Below are 23,833 nucleotides of genomic sequence, written 5' to 3'. Positions count from 1 at the left end.
AGCATCTAGAAAGGAATGCAGCCCTGTCAACACCTTGATTTTATAGCCTGGCGAGACCCACATCAGATTCCAAACCCACAAAATTATAAGATAATTCACTTATATTGTTTTAAGCTGCAAGATTGTGATAATTTGTTATATCAGTAATAGAAAATAAATATAATATACATATACTAAAATTATATGTTTTTAATGTATAAAAATGAATTAACACAAAATCCAGAGTCCAAATATACTCATAATTCTGAGGTACTGGGAAATGTTTTAATTCTCAAAATGATAAATACATGGTGGTTGTTTTTTAGTGTTTATTAAACTTTATCATGAGTAATGTATTTTATACATAAAATATTTTTAAGACAAAAGCAATAAACTAGGCATGTTTGCCACAAAAGGAGCGTCTCCTTCAGTGCTCTGAATAGGCATCTGCTTGGGTTGTAGATTTACTTATCAGTGCCATGACTGGATGGATGGATGAATGGATGGCAGAGCAGAGAGGTATGGTGGCAGTGTGGTCTCTTGCATTTTCTACCCCCTAGAATAGCAAGGTTGTGTGAATTTCTCATGAAATTCACACATGTGTGGACATCATGAAACCTAACCTGTTTTTGAGTCAACTTGCTGGAGTCCCAGCCAAGAGGACTGCCCACTTGGTGAGAAGACTTTAGCAACAAAAGTCCATGGGGAGACTGCCAGTGACAGAAACCAGTGTGACCACAGTGCTGGAACAGCAAGCAGCTGGATCCCAGGTATAAGGGGCTGAACAATGGAAGCCCTTGCACAGCCCTCCTAAGAACTCATGCGTGTGCTCACAGCCAGCCAGCATATGGACACATGCCATATAAATGAAAACGCCAGTAGTCCATTAGTGTCTGTTTCCAAAGCACAAACAGCCAACAAGGAGAGAACTGTGGCCAAAACCAGTTAAATAAAGACATGTTTGCCCTTTTCTCTACATCTCTCGTCCCTGACTCCCTCCGACCCAGTGGAGCTGAAGGCCTGGCTAGAGGAGGTGGGGGAGGGAGTAACAGAGCAGAGTGTGCCCAAACTTCGTTCCAAGTCCCTTGTGCCAAGAGCCTATCCTGCAATGGAAATAAAAAGAGTTTTGAAAAAAAATAAATTAAAATTTTAAACTGGGCTGGAGTGAGCTTAATAATGGAAAGTGACCAGATAATTATGGAATCTGCCCAAAATATCATCAAGGAATGGGAAAAAGGGATTTGACACAGAAAGGTTTAAAACTGTAACTGTAAAATGGAAACTATGCAACAATATTCTGTCAAATTGATACTGCTAAAAAAAGTTACATTGACATGGAAAGGTCACATGACCCTGTCAAGCAGTGAAGTGTAATGTTCAAGTTCAAAGATAGCGGGGATTGTAGCCCCTACATCAAGTGTCATAGCTCAGCCAGTCTTTAACCTGAGATAATTTAAGCTTTTTGTGAATCTACAAAATGTAAAATAAATCCAAAAATGAGAAAGTATCTTGGTTTGCTCAATTTAAAAAAGGATAGTAGTACCTATTTTATAGGGTTGTTGTATGGATAAATCAAATTATAGGCACAAAGTGAACAGGGTACTTGACACAGGGTAAGTGCTCAATGGATGTGAACTTTAATGACTGGGTGAGAGTCCCAGAGATTTTCTGGAGCTGGTGAGTCCTGGGCTACAGAATGAATAATCATTAGGGGACGGGTCCACTGAGGGGTGTTGGTAATAGGGAACGATGGGGACATTCCAGGCAGTGAAACAGCATAAGCAAAGAAACAAAGCAAGAAACAGAAGCACTGTGGTGTTGCAGGGGTAGGGGAGGGTGGGACAAACATTTTGGTGCGGCTGGAGCAGACCCTGTTGGTCAGGGAGAGAAGTCTGAGAAAGGAAGGTAAGGAAAGCCTCGAGTGCCCTACATCATAGCATTCTGTGCTCTGCATCCCAGAGAAAGGTCCAAACTCTTTCATTATTATACATATAAGGTCCTTTTTGATCTAGCTCCTGCCCACCTTTCAAAATTCAAAAGCTCACGCGGTGCATAGACAGAGAGATAGATGACTCCAACATATGACCTGAGGTTTTTTGAATACATTAAGGGTCTCCCATCTCAGCACACTGCTCACACTCTCCTGAATGCTGGAAACGCTCTAATTCTAACTTCATGTGATGAATTCCTCCTTTCAAATTTAATTTAATAGGCACTACCACCACCACTGGGAAACCTTGTCATTCTTTTTTTTTTTTTTTTTTTAAATATTTATTGGGCACTTTTTCCTACATGGCACTGTGTATGATGCTGGGGCTACAGTGTGAGCAAGCAAAGTACCTGCCCGCAAGAGGCAAGTCTTATGAGGGAGATGATCCAATACATAGGCAATTCCTAAAGAACGTTATGACTCAAATCTGTACAGGGCACTCTGAGAGCCCTGGACTCCTGACCCAGGCCCCTGGGATCAGAGAAGTTCCCCCTCATGACAACAATTCTTCTGTATTCCTGTCGCACCCACTTAGACTGCCAGGGAGGAAGGAGGAGGAAGAAGAAAATGAAGATGTGCTAAAACATTATGCTTTGGTATGTGTCAGCAGCAATGATAAAGCACTTTAGATGAATATCTTATGTAATTCTCACAACAACCCTATAAGGCATCTAGTTATTATTCCCATTTCAAAGACGAAGAAACTGAAGTAAAGAGGTAAATTAACTTGCCAGTGTCACTCAGCTACTGAGTGGGAGAGCTGAAACTCTAGCCTTGATCAGATTAATTCCAATTCCATGCTGTAAAACACTGTACCATGCTTTTTGTGTAGCCGTAAAATGTCTCAATTTTTAAAAGATGATTAGAGATTGAGAGCAATTATCACAATTCACTGTAAATATTGTTTACATGTCTGTCTCCCTCATTAGCCCATGTCCTTCTAGATTCTAGGAGCTTCTCTAGGACATAGAGAATAGAGCCTACACATTATTCACCTTTCATCTACAGTCTCAGATAGATGACTCAAAATTAGCACTCAGTAAATGTTCATTTGAATGCATTAATGCAGGTATGAATGAGTGAATCCTTAAATGAATGAATTATCTTAAGAACTGGAAAGAACTGAACACACGGAAAAAGCCACAGAGCTCTAGGGGATGATGACAGCAGGTAACAGGCAAAGGTCCAGGCTGGCAGGGCAAGTTGTTAGCATTAGAGAGGTCCAACCCAAGGCAACAGGCAGATGTCCTGGCATCCAGGCAGAGCTCTGTGGCAGTGGATTTGGCAACAGGAAACAGATGGAAAACCAGACAGGCAGGTGGTTGGCATCGAGGATTTGGGAAGCAGGTATCAGGTGGTAAGGTACTAGAGCAGAACCTCATTGCACTTAAGTATCTGAGTAAAGAGCGACATTCCTATCCCAGATGACAGAAGTGGGCATTCAGAGGCCAAAGGGACACAGCAAAAGACAAGATCTGAAGCACAGGTTCAGGATTCAAAGTCAGAGCTGCACCAGCATAAGAGACTGATAGATGCCTCTGCACTGCCCCTTTCTGGAATCCCTCTTGTTTTTTGGACCAAGAGGTCCTGCCAAGACTGTTGGTTAAGTCTGTTTATATTAATTTATTGGTCTCAGCTGTGGGGATAGGAGGGCTCTGGAAACAGGAAGTCAAACACATCGTTATTAAAGGAACGTTTCTGTGATCAGGCCAAAACCAGTGGAGTCATCCTTGATTTCTTAGATTCTTTTATACCACACATCCAAACAGTCAGCAAATCCTGTAAACTCGACTTTGAAAATGTATTGAGTGTTTGCCTTCTGCTTGATACTCCCAGAGCTGTGATTCCAGCCCTTACCTCCACCATTCCTCCTCCAGCTTGACTGTAATATCAGCCCAAGAGCATTCCTGGCTTCTGGTCCATCCCCTTCCCCTATATCCTCAGCCTAGGAGTCAGAGAGATGCGCTTCTCATTTTGCTCCAGTTCTTACCTGGTTGTTGTCTTTTTCTTATTGATCTTTAGCAGCTCTTTATAAGGTTATGTTATATACACAATGCATGTAATCTTCTTGAAGGCTGTAGCTTCTTGCATAGACACTCCATTAGAAACCTTCCAATGGCTTTCTAATTCACCCAGTGAACATGCCAACATGCTGAGCTACAAAGCAGTGCAGGATTACCTTCTTTTCTCTCTCTCACATCATCTCTTACAACTCCCTCCATTTGTCCACTGCTGTCCCGGGACTATGATTGACATACTCTCACCTAAGGGCCTTTGCAGTAGCTCTTTCCTCTGCTGGAATATTCTGTCTCCAGAAAGCCACTAACTTAATCTCTTGTTTCCTTCACATATTTATCTGAGAGAGAGACAGCATGAGGAGGGGCCAGGGCAGAGGGAGAGTGACAAGCAGATTCCCCACTGAGTGGGGAGCCCAACACAGGGCTCAACCCCCACATCTTGACTCAAATATACCTTCTTGGTGAGGCCTTCTTTCCTTCCACATGTATATTTTCAGAACCCTTTGCAACTCATAAGCACACATACTCTCCCCTTTTCCTGACTTAGTTTTTTCCCTTAGATCTTAAAATCATCTAATTTACTATATATTTTATGTATTTACCTTGATTTTTGTCTCCATCACTATAATATAGGTCCCAAATGGGTAGCGATTTTTTTTCGTTTTCTTTCTTGCTGGATCTCCAGTACCAGGAACAGTACCTGCCACGTAGCCACATAATAGATGTCCAGTATATGTTGCCCAAATGAATGGTAAAAAAATAGAAGTTAGATACACTTATGTTTGAGGAAGATTCTGTTTATGACTTTATGACTAACTAGAACTAAAACTAAAGTTAACTTTATTTAAATTTTAGATCACAGAATCAATAAAATTGAGATTGATACCAAATATATGTGTGCATGAGTGTAAATAATGTGTGTGTGTGTGTGTGTGAAAGAGAATCTTCTCATGTGTTTAGTAGCCATTCTGACTTTTTGTAATCAAGGAGCCTTTCATATGGCAGTATATTTATCAAATCCCAAGAAAGAAATTTATAGATCAATTTCTATTACCCCAACTTATTTACCAAGTGAAGTCATTGTTCTCAGAATACCAATTTTGGAGAAAAAAGTAACAGTTTGAGAGCTTCTCAAGAACTATTGTCCTGAATATATACAATTCCCCTTTTTCAAAATCATTTGACTCCCTATTAACTAAAATAGTGATTTTAAATACTAGACAAATGTACCAACAGCATATCAGACATTGTTAATAATCACAATCATCTTTCATGTTTAATATCAGATTTGGCTTCAGAATCCTGTGCAACACAGTAGTAGCAAGTGATTAGACTTGGTATGGAGGTGAAATCAATTTGCAATACTAGAGACTTTACTCCCCACCCCCACCTCTGGATGTCACCTCAGCCTACATTTAAAATTCAGTAACTTTATTAAATCACTAAGCCATACTAATCAAGTTTTCCCATGCATATCCTGTTATTCTGAACCAATACAAAATCATGATACCACATTGTGATTTCCAACCCAAATGCCCCTCCATGCATCTCAACATATGCAAATAATTCCCATTCTTTGCAGGGCTCCCCAAGGGCCACAGTCAGCTCTAAGCGATGAGCTGAGAGTGATCTCTAGACTCTACACTACTCACTACTGTGTTCCTTATGACTCACCTTGCAATCTTCCCAGAGGCCTGCACAATGCTTTGCATACTGAAGGTGCTGAATAATTTCTAAATGGCTGCAACTTAGAACTTAACAAGCAACTTCCTATTTGAATATTATATTTTAAATCCCTCCTTCCTTGAATTCTTATTACAAATCTGCAAGGCCATTCAAAACTAGCTCCATGGAATACAAAGAAAGTTCCCAGTGTGTACTTCAATGGGCCACTTTGATCATTCGCAATTTCTATGCTTTACAGTTGAGAGTTCTGATTATAAAACATGCAATTTCCTTTTTCATCATTCTCTGCCCTACCTCCTGGAAAGAAAAAATAATACCACATTATCTCAAGTGTTCTCATTGATTTCTTCTGGTTACTTCATGTATGTAGAGCCTATCTCACTTTGATTATAAACTCATGTCAAGGATAGGAACATTATTTTCCATGGTATTTCTATTTCCCACGATGATGCCAGGACAGACACTCCCTAATTGCTCTTTGAGTGAGTGGGTGACTGAATTAATGGACAGATGAGACTGGATGGGCAATCATTCACAGTATTAAGTAAATTCCACTAAAATTCAAATGTGAAGACTTAGGTGAGACTACGAAAGATTTTCATATACTACTTTAACATTGTCACACTGTGAAACTAGTTCACAGGAAATCAAGAAACCACAAAGCCTTTAGCAAAGCTTTGACAATGTGAATATAGATTTTCTGATTTGCAACTTAAGTATGTTGCAATATGAGACTCAAAAATTAGTTACCTGGGCTCTTGTAGGTCATGTACACAGTACACACATACATGAAGACATTCATTAATTTTATGCATCTCTGAATTTGCATCGATCAAAACATAGTAAAGATGTGAGAAACTACTGCAAAATCAACCTTCCCCACCTTCCTTCCATCAAACACTGGAGGAAGTTCTGACAAAGCCAAAGCCTGCTCTACAATCCAGCTACTACCACTTAGAATCTTCCCAAAATCTCAAGATAATATAACGTAGACCACTAAACTCTGAAATCTTTCTCCATTCACAAAGAATCTGACTGTAATAATTGAATATCATCATGTTTTCTAGTTGAGATAAATATGTTGCTATTTTCCATGGAGAAGCAGAGTACTGTTGTTCAACACCATATAAGAGATCTGTTGAACCAAAGAGAACGTGAATATGCGGGGCCCATCAAATGAGCACTTTTATAAAGTACTTGGGTGACCGAGACTCAAGTTTATTTTGTCAAACCACTGCAGGAATTTATGATGTACAAAATTGAGCATTAACTGATAAAAATCACATGAAGGTTTTTATATCTGTTTCCATGGACTTCATCCAATTATGTTGAGGTATAAAGCACTAATGCCATTCTAACAGAGTAATATTAAGCCTTTTAAGTTTGATGCTGATAAGTTAAAGAAACGTTAATAACTCATGATTTATAAAAATGTACATGTAAAATGTGAAACTCTAATTATATCTCACTTTATACATCTGGGAATCAGACTGTTTCCATCTAAAAAGTTTTCTGAGAAGAATGTGTCTCTAAGGCTTGATTGAAACCAATTGAAGAAACATGGTAAGCTCTGTTTACCAAAACTAAAGAAAAAAGCATGTCTAAGCAGTCACATTTTAACTGTCTTTCTGGCTCTACTCTGATGAAGTTTGCCTAGACAGAACAGTCAGGGTTTCCTAGATTGAAGCAAATCTCTTCCTTTTCCCTCTGCTTTTCAAAGGTAAAACCATTGCTTTTAAATAAATGAACATGTTGGAAAAGAGAGAATGAAATGTAAAGATGCCACATAATTTCTTCCTGAAATAACCATCCAATGTTACCAAACTCACTGAGGTAGATTTCAGGTGTCCTAAAGATGAAAAAGACCCCTAATTATGAGTAAATGTACTGTAAACATTTGATGCTCTGTCCTTTTCCAATATTTTCTGTCTGCAAATATCTTACTTGCAGATCTCCTGTCTGCCTTACTATGAAGTCATTATACCAAAATCTGCTGCTGTATCCAGATTCTACTTGAAAAATGCATTCGTAATGGTATGGAAATGATCATGATCAAACACTTCTTTTCATAGTTACCACACAGCTGCTTGATAACGATAAGCCCAAGGAGCTCTTAAATTCTGTACAAAGAGAAGGCATCTCCATGGCTGAAATGAACCGAAATCCATTTCTGACTCATATATAATAATTTTATATAACATTTACAGTTTTTGCAAAAAATTTGAAGACTTAATACCAGGCATATGGCAGACATTAATAAAGTTTATTGAATGGATTTTTTCACCGAGTCATTGTTTAATGCATTGCTGTTGCAAATATTTCCTGAGACCCAGATGTACACATAGATTGCAAGTGATCAAACTCTATGAGGTGAAGGTCATTAAAGCTGTGGTTACTTGCACCCATCTCTTCAACACTCAGAGTGTAGGCAACATATCCAGTTCCTACAACACTGTCATTGAGCATTCTAATTAATAATGTGTAAAGGATTTCACCACAAATTATACCTAGAAAGTCACCAAGAAGTTGCATTTGACTTCAGCAAGTAAATTATGGACAGAATATCCAAGTTGTTACAGGTGCAAAATGTTGCCCAGACAGCCATTATTATATTTTAGAGAAGCCCATGGAAGTAAAAGATCTCTTTTCTTGTTGATGATGCTTGTCATAAAGTTGGTTCTAAGAACAGGACTCTGGCATCTAGTTTAAATGTGTGACATTGCAAGGAGCCATCTTTGATAGAGTGGGCAGCGGAAACAATGCAGTCTATCTGCGGTCTTCTGGGAAACAACAGATTCTGATAGGCAGCAATGAGGATCCAAGAAGAAGCACCAGAAAAAAGAAATGAGGAATGCTTTTGCTAAGTGTGTTATTTATTCACTCAATCATGAATTCATCCGCTAAATCCTGAGTATACACAGTGTGCCAAATCTTGTTCTGAGCACTAGAGATAAAACAGTGAAAAGTGCAGGCAAAACTCTTGAGATACTTTATTCTAGAGGAGGAGAAGGAGATAATAAACAAGTAAACAGGGACGCCTGGGTGGCTCAGCGGTTGAGCGTCTGCCTTTGGCTCAGGGCCTGATCCCGGATTCCCAGGATCGAGTCCCACATTGGGCTCCTTGCATGGAGTCTGCTTCTCCTCCCTCTGCCTGTGTCTCTGCCTCTCTTTCTGTGTCTCTCGTGAATAAATAAATAAAATCTTTATACAAAAATAAACAAGTAAACAAATACAAGCCAACTCAGATAGTGAAAAGTATTTGAAAGAAAACAAAGCAAGAGAACCCAAGAGAGAAGAACTCTGGGGAAGATTACATTGAGTGGTTAGGTAAAGCCTGAGTTGGTGATACATTAACAGAGACCTTTAGGATATCAAGGAACCTACTCCAAAGATCTGGGGGCAGAGGACTAAGGGGAGAAAGGACAGCAAGTACTATAAGTCAGACTTATTCAAGAAAGTAAAAGAAATAGGTACACACCACATAGCTATGGTCTACAGGAGCATGGTGTAAGAGAAGTAATCTAGGACAAGGTTACATAGAACCTTCTTGGCAGTGGTAAGGATTAGAGGTCGTATTTAAAGTACAGTGAAAACTCATTCGAGATTTTTAAGCAGCAGCATGACATGATGTGACTATGTTTTTAAATTTCTTTTTTTAATTGGCTCCATGCTCAGTAAGGAGCCCAACGCAGGGCTTGAACTCATGACCCCTGAGATGGAGACCCGAGCTGAAATCAAGAGTCTGACATCTAACAACTGAGCCACCTAGGCGCCTCAATTGATGTGATTATGTTTTTAAAAGATCACTCAGATGTTGTTTAGAGAATGTGTTGTTTTGGGGTTGTGGAAGAGAGACTAACTGCTGCCTTTTGTAGGTAGTTCCTGTGAGAGATGATAGAAGCTTGGACTATGGTTATCACAATGCAGAGGGAGAGATGTGGATGAACTGGGGATATGTGTTGGAGGTTGAGACAAGGTGACTTGCTAATTAATTAGATGTGAGGTAAAAAAAAAAAAGAGAGAGAGAGAGAGACAAAACAAAGATAGCTTCTAAATTTTGACTACAGTAACTGAGTGGAACAATTTGAAAAGGAACAGGTTTGGAGGGGGTGGATATCTAGAGTTCTGCTTCTGAGATGTCTGTGAAACATAAGAATAGCCTCTACCTTGTAGAGAAAATAAGAAACATATGTATGTAAAACATTTAGATCGGAACCTAACACACAGTAATGGTTCAATAAATATTTACTAGTATAATTATTCCTCAAATGGAGCCATAAAAGTAGTTGAAACACCATAAAAGCATTCTATCAGACCAGGACCAAAGATATAAGTCTGGGAGTGATACAGGGTTTGGGGCTACCCAAACCATAAAACTTTTTTTTTTTCAATTTTAGTTTTGAAAAAAACCCACTTTTTAAAAAAATTTATTTTTTTTACATCATGGACCAATACTACTGCAAAAATCCAACAAAAATTCATTGCAAATAAAAGAAGACTTCCAAAGCACAACTGACTACTGTGCTTGGATGCCAAGGCATGCCATGAAAGTTTCTAAATGTTACTCTCCATTTCTGTACTTTTCTCTCATTAGAGACTAGTAAGGAACAATTCACAGACATCAATGCTGGTCCAGGAGATACACTTTGAAGTGCACTAGTACTTAAAGCCATGATGTGGCCAGAGAAAGGAGGCCTGGAGCAAACCCGAAGACGTATATTTAACCCACTTAGATAGAGGGGGGCGGGGGAGGCCAGGAGGGTGTTCTTCAGTAAGGGAGCCTGAAATAAGAATAACACCGTTTGAATGCAGGGGCGCATACAAGCCATGGGAAATCATATGTATTTACGAATAAACAGTTTTAAGTAGGTATAAGAAAAAAAAGCCTAATCATTCCAGCCAGGAACTCACTCCTCTTCCCACAGATGTCACATCTGAGGAGAGACACCCGCTTCCCTAATTCGCCCTCACAAACACTTCAAATTTAATCATCGGAGATGCAATCTAGCGCTCACGATGCATTAAGCATCCGAAAGCTTCTTCACTACCAAGCTGGGTTCCGCTTGCGAATGGAACAATTATCAGACCCGAGAGCTACCGAGCTGTCCCCGAAGGATGCTCCAGGCCCCTAGCATCAACGCCTCCGTGAGTTAATTCGCGACTCCTGCCTTGTCATCGGCTCCTCTCACTCCAAACTCGGGCGGCCGCGGTCCAGACCCCTGGGACAGAACATATGCCCCCCCCCCCCCCATCCAGACCAGATCTGAAATCATTCTTACGGGGAAAAGGGTCAGATTTTTGGATGAGGACGTCAGTAAAGAACTCTTCACAGGGTGGACTCCTTTGGTGCGCAAAACTTGCTTAACTCCACTCTTTCTGGAAGCCCCGCGCGGGGACTGCTTCCCTGGGACCCCGCTGCCGCAGCTCCCCCCCCCGCCCCCCGCTTAAAGCCCAGCGCCGGTTTCCAGCGGGCTCCAGGAGCGCACGAGAAAACACCGCGCGCGGGCTGCGGGCGAACGTGGGGGAAGGAGCCCAGGCGCCGGAGCCTCCCCGCGCAAGAGGCTCCCAGCGCCGCGAGGCTCCCGCCGAGCCCCCCGAGCCCCCCGAGCCCCCCGCCCCGAGGGCGCCCCGCCGAGGCAAGCGCGCGGGAGCCGGGCCGCCGGGGGGGGGGGGGCGGGGGCGGGGGCGGGGCCGTGACTCACGCGGCCGCGCGCGGGGAGGAGAAGCGGCCCCGCGGGCCGAGCCGGGCGAGGGGCTGCGCCCGCCCGCGGGGCGCATGCGCGCTGCCGAGCGGCTCCCGCTCCCTCCCCGCCCACCCTCCCTCCTCCCCTTCCCCTCTCCCCTCCATCCTCGCCTCGCTCCCTCTCTCCTCGCCCGCTGGGTGCTGAAGTTGGGCGGATGGCAGCGAACCGGCTCCGCTAGAGGACCGAGCAGCCCAGCCTCGCGCCCCCGGACCCCTCGGTGCGCTGCCCACACCTCCAGGCCACGGGGTAAGATGCCGCCTCTGGACCCGAGCGGTGCTAAGTGAATGACATCAAAATGTCTGCTTGGCTCCGACGGATGAATTTTTAAAAGGTGGTGGCTGGGGGCGGCGAAGGAGAGAGGGGGCGGAGAGTGCCCCGCCGGAGCCCCGGCGCGGTGGCTGCGGGCGCGGCGGGAGGGAGGGAGCGGGGGCCGCGCCGCCGCTCCGGGAAGTTGGATCCCGCGTCGCTGCCGCCGCCGCCGCCGCCGCCGCCGCCGCCGCGCGGGCCGCCCTCCGCCCTCCGCCCTCCGCCCTCCAGCTGCGGCCGCCCCGGGGAGCCCGCGGTCGGGTGCGCGGCGGCGAGGCCGGGGGCGGCGGGGACCCCGCGGGGGCGCGCGGTCCGGCCGGGTTTCCGCGGTGGTTTGTTAGAAAACCGCATGTGACATTAACGGTGCCCCACCGACCGATCACCTCGGGGTGCTGGGGTTTGTTGTTTTCTTTTTCTTTCTTCCTTTACCTTTGGGTAAATGCACCCACCAGGTGGGGAAGGTGGAAGCCGAAGGGATTGCAGAAATGCATACCTAGAGCGTCGGTGAGCTGAGTGTGCGCGCGCGCGCGTGTGTGCGTGTGTGTGTGCAGGGCGTGGGGGTCTCTTTTGTTCCTCCCCTCCCGTTAGTCGTAGGAAGGGGAGTTCTAGTGTGCTTGGCTTCGGGGGGACCCGGAGGAGGAGCGCCCACCCGCCCCCTTAGGCGCTGCCCTGGTGGGTGTATCCGAGACGTCCCCTGCCGGGGCTGAGGACTCTTTTCATCGCCGGTGGAAGCACAGTTTAAAGGCTGCCCCCTCGCCAGCCTCCTTCCTCCTCGCCTCGCCTCGCCTCGCCTCGCCTGGTGCTGCGGCACAGTCTGGCTGCAGACGCGCCGTCGTTTCCTCTGCTCCCTACCTCCCTGTCTCGGTGAAAAATGTCGGAGGACTTGAGGATGGCGGAGGGACAGCGCTGGCCTCGGGAGCCGCGGGCGGGGAGATGCTCCTCGCGACCCCGAGGCCGTGGGCAGCGCGTCCCGGGCAGCCCCGCGCCGGCCTCGGGAGGCGCTGGGTCCGGCGGGCGGCGAGGGGGTCGCGGGGCCGGGAAGGTGCCCGCCGCGGGGACCCGCCCTGCGCCCTCCGCCTCCAGCCCCAGCCCGAGCCCGAGCCCGAGCCCGAGCCCGAGCCCGAGCCCGGGACCGCTCACCTGGGACACTCCTGGTCTCTCGGGGAAGACTGCCCTGGCTCCTGGCATAGTTTCCCTAACCTCCCTGACTCTTCAATAAATGCCTCCCTCTTTGAAAGAGTCTCTGGCAGGTTTGTCTAGAGAACTTTGCTAGCTTCCCATAGTTTTTTTTTTTTTTTTTTTTTTTTTCCCCCTTTCTTTCTTTTTTAGATTATTTTACAGGGAGATTATTTCTATCATGGGAAGGCGATCATCAATCACAGAGAGGAATCTTATAGTTTGGTTCCCACTTAGAATAAACATTTCTGAGACTGGATGTCATCTGCATTTCCGGCGTTCATCCATACCGGTTTTCCGGGTAATGAATCCTCCTGAAACCATTTAATTGGAGAAATGAGAAACAGTTTGGGTTTTTTTTTTTTTACTGTTGTAGTGGGAAATAAGGTTTTCCTCCTGGTCGCATAGCTCCTAGGAACTATGTGTGTTAAGTAATTTTGAAAACTGAAACGCTTTAAATTGTATTTGTTTCTAGAGTCTTTGGGAGTTAATAGTAGCAGGTATCCACGATATATGCATTAGAGCACTAATATCAAATGCAAAGGTGATTTGTGCTCATTAGTTTAAATGAATGAGAGCAGTTTGACCTCCTCCAGTTAAGTTGCTGTTATTAAGCCATTTCTTATGTTACCATGAACTAAAACAGTAATTAGCACACTCATGGGAGAGTAGATTTACTCAGTATTTTTATGATCTTAAAAAACTATATTTAGAGAAACCATAGGAGGGTAGTTTATGATTTTTGGAGATGATAAAACAAGTATTTATTATGAGAAGATTGGATGGTATCATTTATTAAATAGGATGAATCTCCATGGCAGTGACACCTGATCTCAGAACTATGGGCAGTCATCCACCCTCCTAAATTTGAAGTCTGAAAGACTAAGAAAACCACCTAATTTACAAACAACATAAGGTATCTGTTGTACCAATTTGGACCTTTTTTTGCTCTGGTTTCTCAATGATTCCTTGGTGTTTAGTCCCCAGGGAAGGGAATTAACAAGGAGAGTTAATTTGTTGTCCCTGTTCAATTCTAAGGCATGCCAGTTTTTCCTTCTCAAATAGGTATCTCTTTGCTTTTAGGGATCTCCCTACAGGGTCCAAATTTATCTGAACTCAATGTTGAAAGTCTAAATTACTGTCATCCATATGGACTTCTGATCCTTTTTCTTAATAATAATATTCCTTAGGGGCATCTGGGTGGCTCAGTGGTTGAACATCTGCCTTTGCTCAGGTCATGATTCTGGGGTCCTGGGATCAAGTCCCTACAAGGGAGCCTGCTTCTCTCTCTGCCTATGTCTCTGGCTCTCTCTCTGGGTCTTTCGTGAATAAATAAATAAAATCTTCAAAAAACCACAACATAACATTTCCTATAACTAGGACCTGGGGCTTTGTAGACAAGAAGAAATATATATTTATTTATAATATATGTATCCTAACTTATTTCATCTTCTTATAAATGCCAAATAAAAGTAAATGATCTAAATCTAAATTGATAAAAAAATTTCGTTGACTCATAAGCTAAAATGTAAGAAAGCATTTTACTTGTTAATCTATAGTTGTAGAGACAATGGCCTTTGCTATAGAAGTTTGCTGAAAGACATGGGCTTTTCTGGAGAAGTGGAAGGTGGGCATATGGACAAAGAGGTATGGAGCCAAGAGAGATATAAATCTATCCAACTCCATTTCTGCTAAGAACTCTTTATCTGAGAGTCCAGGTCTGCTTACTTAAAAATCAAATTACTGTACCACCCAGAAAGGCAAATGTATAGCCTGTGGAGGAGAATAATACTATGTGATATTTAAAAGCATTTTCGTTCATCTGACTAGTACAATTAAAGTATGAATGCATTATAGAGGCTTCAAATTGTAGGACATTTACTGGGGGATGTCCTGGATCCTCAGGAGTATTTTAAGTTTTTATGGAAAGCTTAAAAAAATTCCTTACGTGTATGTAGCCAGGACTTTCAGTGTTAGACTGACAGTCTTATATTCCCTTTCTCTTTCCCTCTCCACTTGTCCCTCAAAGACTTTGCTAATATCCAAAGAAAGTCATTTAGACTGGTTCTCCTGCTTTTGTGCCAGCACCTAGCACAGTATCTGGCAAAAGGCAGGTGTTAAATAAATCTTTCTTAAATGAATGAATGTTGCAGAATTGATATGGCTCATGAAAGCCTTTGGCATTACATTTATTAAAAGGAGTGCTCATGCTCATTACCAGGTACACTAGTTTGAGATCCTAAAGATCCTGTTCATGGTCCTAGGTTTTTGAAGGAAGCAATTTTTAGAATTGTCACTTTGTGAATATGCAATTTTTAATATAACATTTATATTCTTAGTTTTTTTTCAAATTATAATGGTACTATATGCTTATTTTAGATCCCCTAGTACACATAAAAATATATGAGATAGAAAATTAAAATTATGTGGGCAGACATGGATGTGATGAATAGGAACTTTGGGTCAAGCTGACCTTAGCTTATGTCCTGGCTTTTCCATGTAAGAGCTTTGTCACTATGGTTAAGTTACTTACCTGTTCTGAGTCTCAGTTTCCTCAGATATTCAACAGGGGTAAAGGCCCACCGCCTAAGATGTTTGTAAGCATAAATGTAATACAATGTATATAATGTGCTGAACATGTGCCTGGCATGTACCTGAGAGCTTATAATTTTTCCCAATGCCTAAAGAATTGCCATTGAAGTTACAGTGCAGTTTACCAGGATGCATAATGTGTACTATTTTTTAAAAAATTAGAATCGTATTGTAGAACCTCATACTTGCTTTTTAAAAAATTAACCTTTCTTTGATATTTCCCAAGATATATTTAAAAATTGATATTTTTAATACAATTTAGTAATTGGAAAATAATTCAATGTGTGGATGTCTTAATTTATGTAGTCATTGTTTTATTTTTAGATTTTTATGTTCTTTCCCACATTTTACTATTTTAAGTGATATACATCCTTAGGCCTGGCTTTTGTCTACCTATCTGTTTAGCAATTTTTTGTGTGTAGGCTTGATGTTTAGCAGAGCCTCTAGTTCTTACCCACGTAATAATCATCCTTTGAAAAATCTTTCCTAACTTGATAGGTGAAAATGGTATTTTTTGTTACTAATAATGCTGATAACTTTTTTTTGACATGTCCTTTATTTAAAATTTTTTTTTGGTCTTTAGGGATGGCTTGTTCAAGTCTTTTGCACATTTTTCTATTGGTATTCTGCTATATTTTTCTTATTTATTTAAGTGCTAATGTTAATTTTTAAAAATAGCAGGAGTAAACAAAGAAAGGAAATGCTTAGTGACAAAGAGTGCATGTGGCAGAGGCTACAGAGATCATTGTGGCTGAACCAGATTCCAGCTCAGCTGGAGTGGAGCAAACATCACCAAAGTCTGGAGATGGATCAGCCATGGATTAGGGCTGCTGTGGTGTCCATAACGTACTGCCACCTGCCTTTGTACCTGGGCTTTCCAAAGTGTCATGTCCCTTTTAGAAGCCTAGAGTCACTAAATAGTTAGGGTCTGCTGTTTTTCTGTTCAGGTACTCTGCGCACACAGTCATACCTTACTACATGATTAGATCCTGGATTTTCATGGATTATATATTTTTGTTAGTTGCCTAAACCGTAGGAGAACTTTTGGGTTTTCCTGAGATAAAGGAAATTTAAAAAGAAATATAAAAGTAGGTGGAGGTCCTCCGCAGGGCATTCATTGAAATTTCTCATCAGAATGCAATCAACTAAATTGAATTATAAAACCGTATCAGATCAGAATCTTATCTCAGATTTTCAGCTGGAGGTAAAATTTAAATATTTAAAAAGTGAGAATCTAATCTAGTCTCTTTTTTTTTTTTTTTTTTAATCTAGTCTCTTAATTAGTTCTGTATCTATAGTGTTTCACATGATTCAGCATTCTTATAAGCTCCTGGTTTTGACTTTTTAAATTCTATAACTTTTGACACATTTGGTTTCCAAAGCTTGAGTATTTAGTTGGAAAAATCTGCAAAGTCCCTTAGTTAAGAAACTACTTAGGGTAAACTGTTGTATGACCTCTGGTTCCAGTTTATCAAATATAGTAAAACCTCAGTAATTTAGCATCAGTGAACTTGGAATTTATAATGAATGGGAGGCCCTACTAGGACAAGCAGGAAGTTGTGGTGGAACAGGAAATCTTGTTTCAAAGAGAACTGGATTTGATTCTTGCTCTACTCTTTACTAGATGTGCAGACTTTTTCATTAAATTGTATAAATGATTCATACTTGAAATTCTAGCTTGAGTAATAAACATCTAAAATCTCTCTGAATTTCTTAAACTTTGTGTTTGAGTTTTTTTTTAATCTGTGTCAATAAATGTAATTTTATTATAGACAATGAATGTGGTTCACAAAGCAAATATTTACTTCCTTGTATTAGGTCACAGGCTTTTCGTAGTACTGCTGATTGTCTATTGAAATACAAAGGTTATAATTCAAGAGCCGTGACATTACAATAAAACAGACACAACCCAAGGGAAATTATGACATAAATGAAATGAGCAGGTAAGTGTTTATTTCATTTCTTCAATTATCTCAGGTCTTCCCAGTGGTATAGTGAGTTAAATCCAGGGAAAACCCTTTTGTTAAAATTGATAACACTGTCTCTATTTACTTCTAGTCTCAGTGAAAGGCAGGGGCTTGTTTTTGGTGTAGCATGAAAGACTATCTAATCTAGAGATTTTATGAGTCAGTTTTAGTTCTAGGAAGACAAACCCATGTCTCCACCCTGTTTCTCTCACTTCTTCCACTTATTCAAGCTTCAGTTAATCAAAATCAACAAATATTTGAAAGTCTGCTATATGAAAAGTGGTAATCTGTGATTTAATTTAGAGGATGTGAAAAAGTATGTGGAAAATCACCCTTAGAAGAAAGAGACTTTTATATTTTATTTTATTTTTTTACTATAATTTTTTTTATTGGAGTTCAGTTTGCCAACATAAAGCATAACACCCAGTGCTCATCCCATCAAGTGCCCCCCTCAGTGCCCATTACCCCACCCCCCGCCCACCTCCCTTTCCACAACCCCTTGTTCGTTTCCCAGAGTTAGGAGTCTCTCCTAACTTATTAAACTCAACAGCAAAGAAACAAACAATCCAATCATGAAATGGGCAAAAGACATGAACAGAAATCTCACAGAGGAAGACATAGACATGGCCAACATGCATATGAGAAAATGCTCCGCATCACTTGCCATCAGGGAAATACAAATCAGAACCACAATGAGATACCACCTCACACCAGTGAGAAAGGAGAAAATTAACAAGGCAGGAAAACAACACATGTTGGAGAGGATGTGGAGAAAGGGGAACCCTCTTGCACTGTTGGTGGGAATGTGAACTGGTGCAGCCACTCTGGAAAACTGTGTGGAAAGAGACTTTTTTAAACCAGAGAATGTAATTTTGTAGAATGAGCCCAGATTTGGGATTCAAATAACTGGAGTTGTAGCTTTAAGCTTGCTGAGCCTTGTATTATCATCTATAAAATTGAAGACCTGATGCTGTATACCCCAAAATGTGGAAGGATTAAATGAAATTATGTCTGCAAAAATGCTTCAAATACTGGCAATCACTATGCAAGTGTTAGATACTGCACTAGAGTTAAATAATTTAAATTAATCCAAGAAGCATCATGTAAATGGTAAGTCGTTGAAGGGATTTTAATTTCTGGCCAGTATTTGTCTTCACTTATGGGTCTTTATTAATGTTGAAGTTGTCCTCTGTTTGCTGGCTTATCTTTTCCTGACCAGCTTGTTTAACCAACCAGTTAAATAAACATCCATTCATTCATAAATACTCTTGAGCACCTACTACGCATCAGGTTCTATGATAAGATTTTTGGATGCAAAAATTAATTAAACATGGCCCCATTCTACAAGGACTTCACATATAAAATTCTTCAATTAGTATTTTGCTTCTATCTAGTGAGCATTGATCATTCTTGTTTGCAAGTCATAACTAAATACAAGGTGGAAGTAATGAGTAAGAATCTCCTTAGGATTCAGCAGTTTTAGGCGGATTGACCTCAAAGTGTAGACGTCTCTACCCCAAATGAAAGCAACTAAGGAGAGACTTAGATAAGGAGAAGGGAAAGCAGGAAGTGGCTCTCATTGGTGGATGATTTAACAGCCACCTCCACACCCAGACAACAAAAGACTAGAGGCTTAATGCTTTTTGTGAATCCACCTCGACTCCTGTTTCTCACTCATTAAAATAAAAAAAAAGTCTACATACATTTATACTATGCCCTTTCTGCCTCACTTGAAAAAATTTACCCTGCATGATCATTAAAATATAATTTAAGGTATATTAAAATGTTGGGGGAAGGGTGAGCGAAGGAAATCAGAGAGTGATATCCTTACTCTTCCTTAGGATTCACACTTTCTGTGCAATAAAAATATAAAATTTTCTCCTGATACTACTCTAATTTCTTCTTTGATAACAATCTTTTTGTAATGTAGCAAATTGATCAGAAATCCAGAATACTCTTTTCAGATTAAGGAAAATAATTACATTTGATTTTGGAGAAAGGAAACCATCTTCAACATCTACTTGTTGAAATCATTAGGGTAATTTCTTAACCTAGCAACTAGTTGTATCCTGTTCTAGGAAGACTTGATATTATTTATAAAATCAGGGGAAAGACTTCAAATCCTCCCTAGAAAAATGTGAACAGTTAATTTACCTATACATAATAATGAAAGACATTGACATTATGAATGAATGAACTTGAAGATAAGCTACACCCTCATTTCAGCCACTAAATTTAACTTGCTTGTCATTAAACCTGTAGCTAGGCTGTTAATAAGTAACCATATGTGATAATTTGAGTTTTGAACCTATTTCTTTCTCAATTTATTTCTACTCAGCACTACCATACCATGCAGCGTTTTCCTGTGCCCTATGAGTTTAATATGATCAAGACTTACATAAAAACAAAAGAAAAACCAATTATCTTTTATGGGGGCATTAAGGCATAGACATGCAATACAGCAATACAATGACCTGGATAACTTACAGACTTATGACTAACTGAATGCTGTATTTTGGAGCATTAAATACGCTAATGTAAATTAGAGTATTGAATATTCCATTCTGAAGTGGAGTATTATCTTTACCTACTGTGTGGGTGAAACTTGACATTTGACTTAACCGTTTTCTCTCTTTGTATTATTAGTATAATTGGTAATATAAGTATTATTCTAGGTAAATCGAAAAGAAAAGAGTAGCAATTCTTTTTGTATATCTAGCATTTTATAGAAAACAGGTGTTATTTTATATAATTTTTAGGATCGTTCCATAATTTTTGCCTGAGATTTAAAATGTATCAAGAACTAAAATATTAAATCTGTCAGGAGAAGAAATGAAAACAGCAGTCTTTTTGTTTTAGTTTCTTCTGGTGGTCAGGAATAAACTGGCCTGATTTTCATATCTCTGCTAGTTTATGATAAATAATATTGTCCATTTTGATTCAAGCTATTGGAGCCCATGTTTTCTTAATTTGCTCATGTCCAGTAATCTGGGTTTTTGCTGTTGAAGAAATATTTTAGACTAAATTATCTTTAGTAAATCCAATGCCTAATGACCCACCTATATTTACACAAATGCTGGATTTAGTTGAAGGATGTATTTATTTATCATTTTTAATGCTAAAAACAAAGAATCCTTATACATTGGTACTGTCTTCAAAGTTTAATATTTTGAAAAGGGAATTTTATATGACAGTGTTGGAGTGTATGTGTGTGTTTCCCCTTTTTGTTCATTGGTTGATAGCAAGAAACAACTGACCTGATGCCTGTGTAATCATAGCCAAGTGTTTAGGAGGAAAAGACACATATCTTAGAATACAAGGGCAAAAACCAATGAGATAAGAAGGAAAGTCAAGTACAAGGAAGACAGGGCTCAGCAAACAAAACTATTAGCTAAAAACTCATTATTTCTTAAAGTATAATATCATTCAATACATTATTATATAATCCTGCTATATTATATAACCACTTCCAATTTCGTGAATTCATGTGACCTAATCTTAAGAAGGTAATTTTTTTTCATTAATTCAATAATTTCATTCACTGAACATCTGAGTAATGCAAGTGGTGTCTTATGATGTAGAATTTCATTAAATAAATGTTAATTCCAGGAAGGAAAAAATGTGAAGCACTTTTCTTGACCTGATGTAGGTTATGTTGAATAGTTAAGCATTCTTGTAGGCAATACCAAAATTCACTTCCATCTATTAAAAATCTCCAAATTTTTCTTTTTAAATGTAACTACTTCTAAGTCCATTTTACATAAAATCAGTATTTTCATGATATAAAGAGACCTTTATTTACATTTTGATTTAAAATACCAGCAATGAAAAATAAATAAATAAAATAAAATAAAATAAAATAAAATAAAATAAAATACCAACAATGAATAAATGCACATGCTAAGATTTGTTTTATTGAGCAGTGGGCAGTGCTGTGGCTTAATGGCTAAACTATTAAGATTTTGGGCAGGGGTGGAGGGAGTGACAAGTGTACTTGGAGAAGATTATTTGCTCATTTTATTGAGATTATTTTTAAGGGAATGTGGATTTATGACTTAGTAGGCTCACTGAAAGTAGTTACTCAGTGATGCTGTTAGTTAGAACCAAAATCAACTTTGGCATTTAATGTCCTGGCCTCTGACCCCTAGCCCTGGGAGTTCTAGCCTGGTTAGATCTCAGGGAAGAAGGAAGAGTTCATGTGCTTGAGGGTAGAGCCCACAATTGAAAAATGAAATCAGAGGCAGGCAGAAATAATGATCTTTTGTTGCAACTGTAAATATGGCCTCTGTGGGTCTGATTTTCCAAGTGTTTGCATTAGCTCGCCAAGTTTTCTTTAGGTTCAGCTAGTCATCAATTTCACCTTTTTTATTTCCTAGCTCTTTATTTGTAATTAACGAAACGAATTAGAGCCCTACTCTGTAGCCTATAATAGGAAAATTAAATAAGCCATAGCTAAGATGTAAGGAGCCTAAAGACCAGTTGAAGAAAGAAATATGTATGTAAATTGCTATTGTTTTTCTATTCTAGGAGAGAAACAAAGTGCTGTGAGGACTCAGGCACTTTAGATTAATTTTTGATGGCTAGACCCAGGATCTGGCAAAACTGTCATAGAGTTTGTGACATTTCCTCAAGTTATTGAAAGATAGAATTTTGACAGGCAAACAAAGGTCTTCCAGGCTCAAAGATAATGTAAATAAAGGTACGGAACTAGGAACATTCGAAAAATACTTTATGGCACAGTTTTCCGGTATATAGTGCATGTAAGAAATCACAGGTCATTAAGGCCAGAAAGAAGACAGGTCCTGGTGGGCATGGAGATTGGTGTGAGAAGCCAGGCACAGAGTGCCACAGCACTGTGCAGGTAAGAGCTGTCTTCATCAGATCTATGCTACAGAGAGGATCTAGAGGGAAATAGGAACACAAATTTAGCTGTCCAGGTAGGAGAAGCTGAGCCTGGACTGGGAAAGAGAAAGGTCCAACCTGAGGCAGTGGGAAGATGACATTGTGAGAACATATTCAACTCTGAGCCTCAGGACTCAGTCACTGATGAGATTTAGAAGATGTAAAAGGAACCTCAAAGCCAGCCTGGAGGACTTGAGCCTGTGTGTCTGGGTAATACAGGTGTCTCTGAGATGTGAAGAAAACCTGATGAAGAGGATAGGAAGGAAATAAGCTGAGTTCAGTTTGAGAGTTTGATGTATGTATCAGAGTTCTAGCAGATATTGACTGAGCAGGCTGTTGGTTAAAAGCCTAGTTGATTCTGTAGGAAGCAACAGGTCTGCCCTTAGGCTATGTCAACCTAGGCAAACAGTGTCTAGAATGAAGCTGGTGACAGTTCTGTTATGCATATTCATACCACAGCTGGATTGTTATTTTGAATTTCTTTCCTTCTGGACACCATGGTTGAAGGTTTGCAACACAGAAATTAACAAAATCCAGTAGATCATGGAAGAAGTGATCCAAGGAATTTGTACCTCCTGAACCTGGAATAGAGTGGTTCCCCTAGAGAATACGTGTATTTCACCATTTGGAGAAGAGTCATGTGAATAAGTAGATTAATTAAAAATTGCCCCAGTGATATAATGAGAATAATAAAACCACATGGAAGAGTCGTAAAGAGACAATATGTGGAGTGGCCCTGGCACATGTTTGGTATTCAGTGTGTCCTAGCTCTTAATGTTACTCTTAGGAATGGCATTAGGGGTACCTGGGATGCTCAGTCAGCTAAGCATCTGACTCTTGATTTCGGCTCAGGCCATGGTCTCATCAACCTGACATTGAACTCTACTTTGAACTCTGTGCTCAGTGGGGAATCTGCTTGAGATTCTGTCCCTCTGCTCCCTCCCCCCACCCCACCCCTCAAATAAACAAATTAATATATTAAAAAAAAGAATTGCATTAGAACTGATGGGCATGTGTCATAGAAATAGATTTTGCCATCCTATTGGAAATAACTTTTTAACAGTCAAAACCGGCTAGTTAGATGGGTTGCTTTGAAAGGCAAAGTGAGTTTGCTATCAAATGCTTGGTGGACACACACTTGGCAAAGATGTTTTAGAGGAGATTTAAGGAATGGGCCAGTAAAAGAACTGCAGGGCTTCATTCTGACTGAGGTTCAAATGGTTCCAGGGAATTTGGAATGTGAACTCAGGAGAGATGCCGGGGCTAGAAGTACAGTTTGAAAATCTTTTACTTAGAAGTGACAGTAGTAGATGATTGCCAAGAAAAAAAGGGTAGAGAGCAGTGAAAGCTTGGAATAGAATCCTAACGTATATCTGCATTGAATGCGCATGAGGGCAAAGAAGGAAACTAAGATCAGTGCACACATGCATGCATGCACAAACACACACACACATTCATACATAAGATGGGTCA

General features: G+C 40.5%; 1 protein-coding gene across 6 annotated transcripts in view; it reads left to right on the top strand.

Moving 5' to 3' along the window:
• Positions 1-11,495: 11,495 nt before the first annotated feature.
• Positions 11,496-23,833, top strand: part of RGS17 (regulator of G protein signaling 17) — a 96,029-nt gene continuing 83,691 nt past the window's right edge. For all 6 annotated transcript variants that reach the window (XR_005353690.1, XR_005353689.1, XM_038526366.1 and 3 more), the window contains exon 1: positions 11,496-11,663. The gene's annotated coding sequence lies outside the window, so the exon portion shown is untranslated. The remainder of the gene's footprint in view (positions 11,664-23,833) is intronic.

The sequence above is a fragment of the Canis lupus genome, chromosome 1, assembly GCF_011100685.1.
Source record: "Canis lupus familiaris isolate Mischka breed German Shepherd chromosome 1, alternate assembly UU_Cfam_GSD_1.0, whole genome shotgun sequence".
NCBI classification, from domain to species: domain Eukaryota; kingdom Metazoa; phylum Chordata; class Mammalia; order Carnivora; family Canidae; genus Canis; species Canis lupus.
The sequence above is the reverse complement of the archived record's forward strand: the minus strand, read 5'-3'. Positions and strand labels throughout refer to the sequence as shown.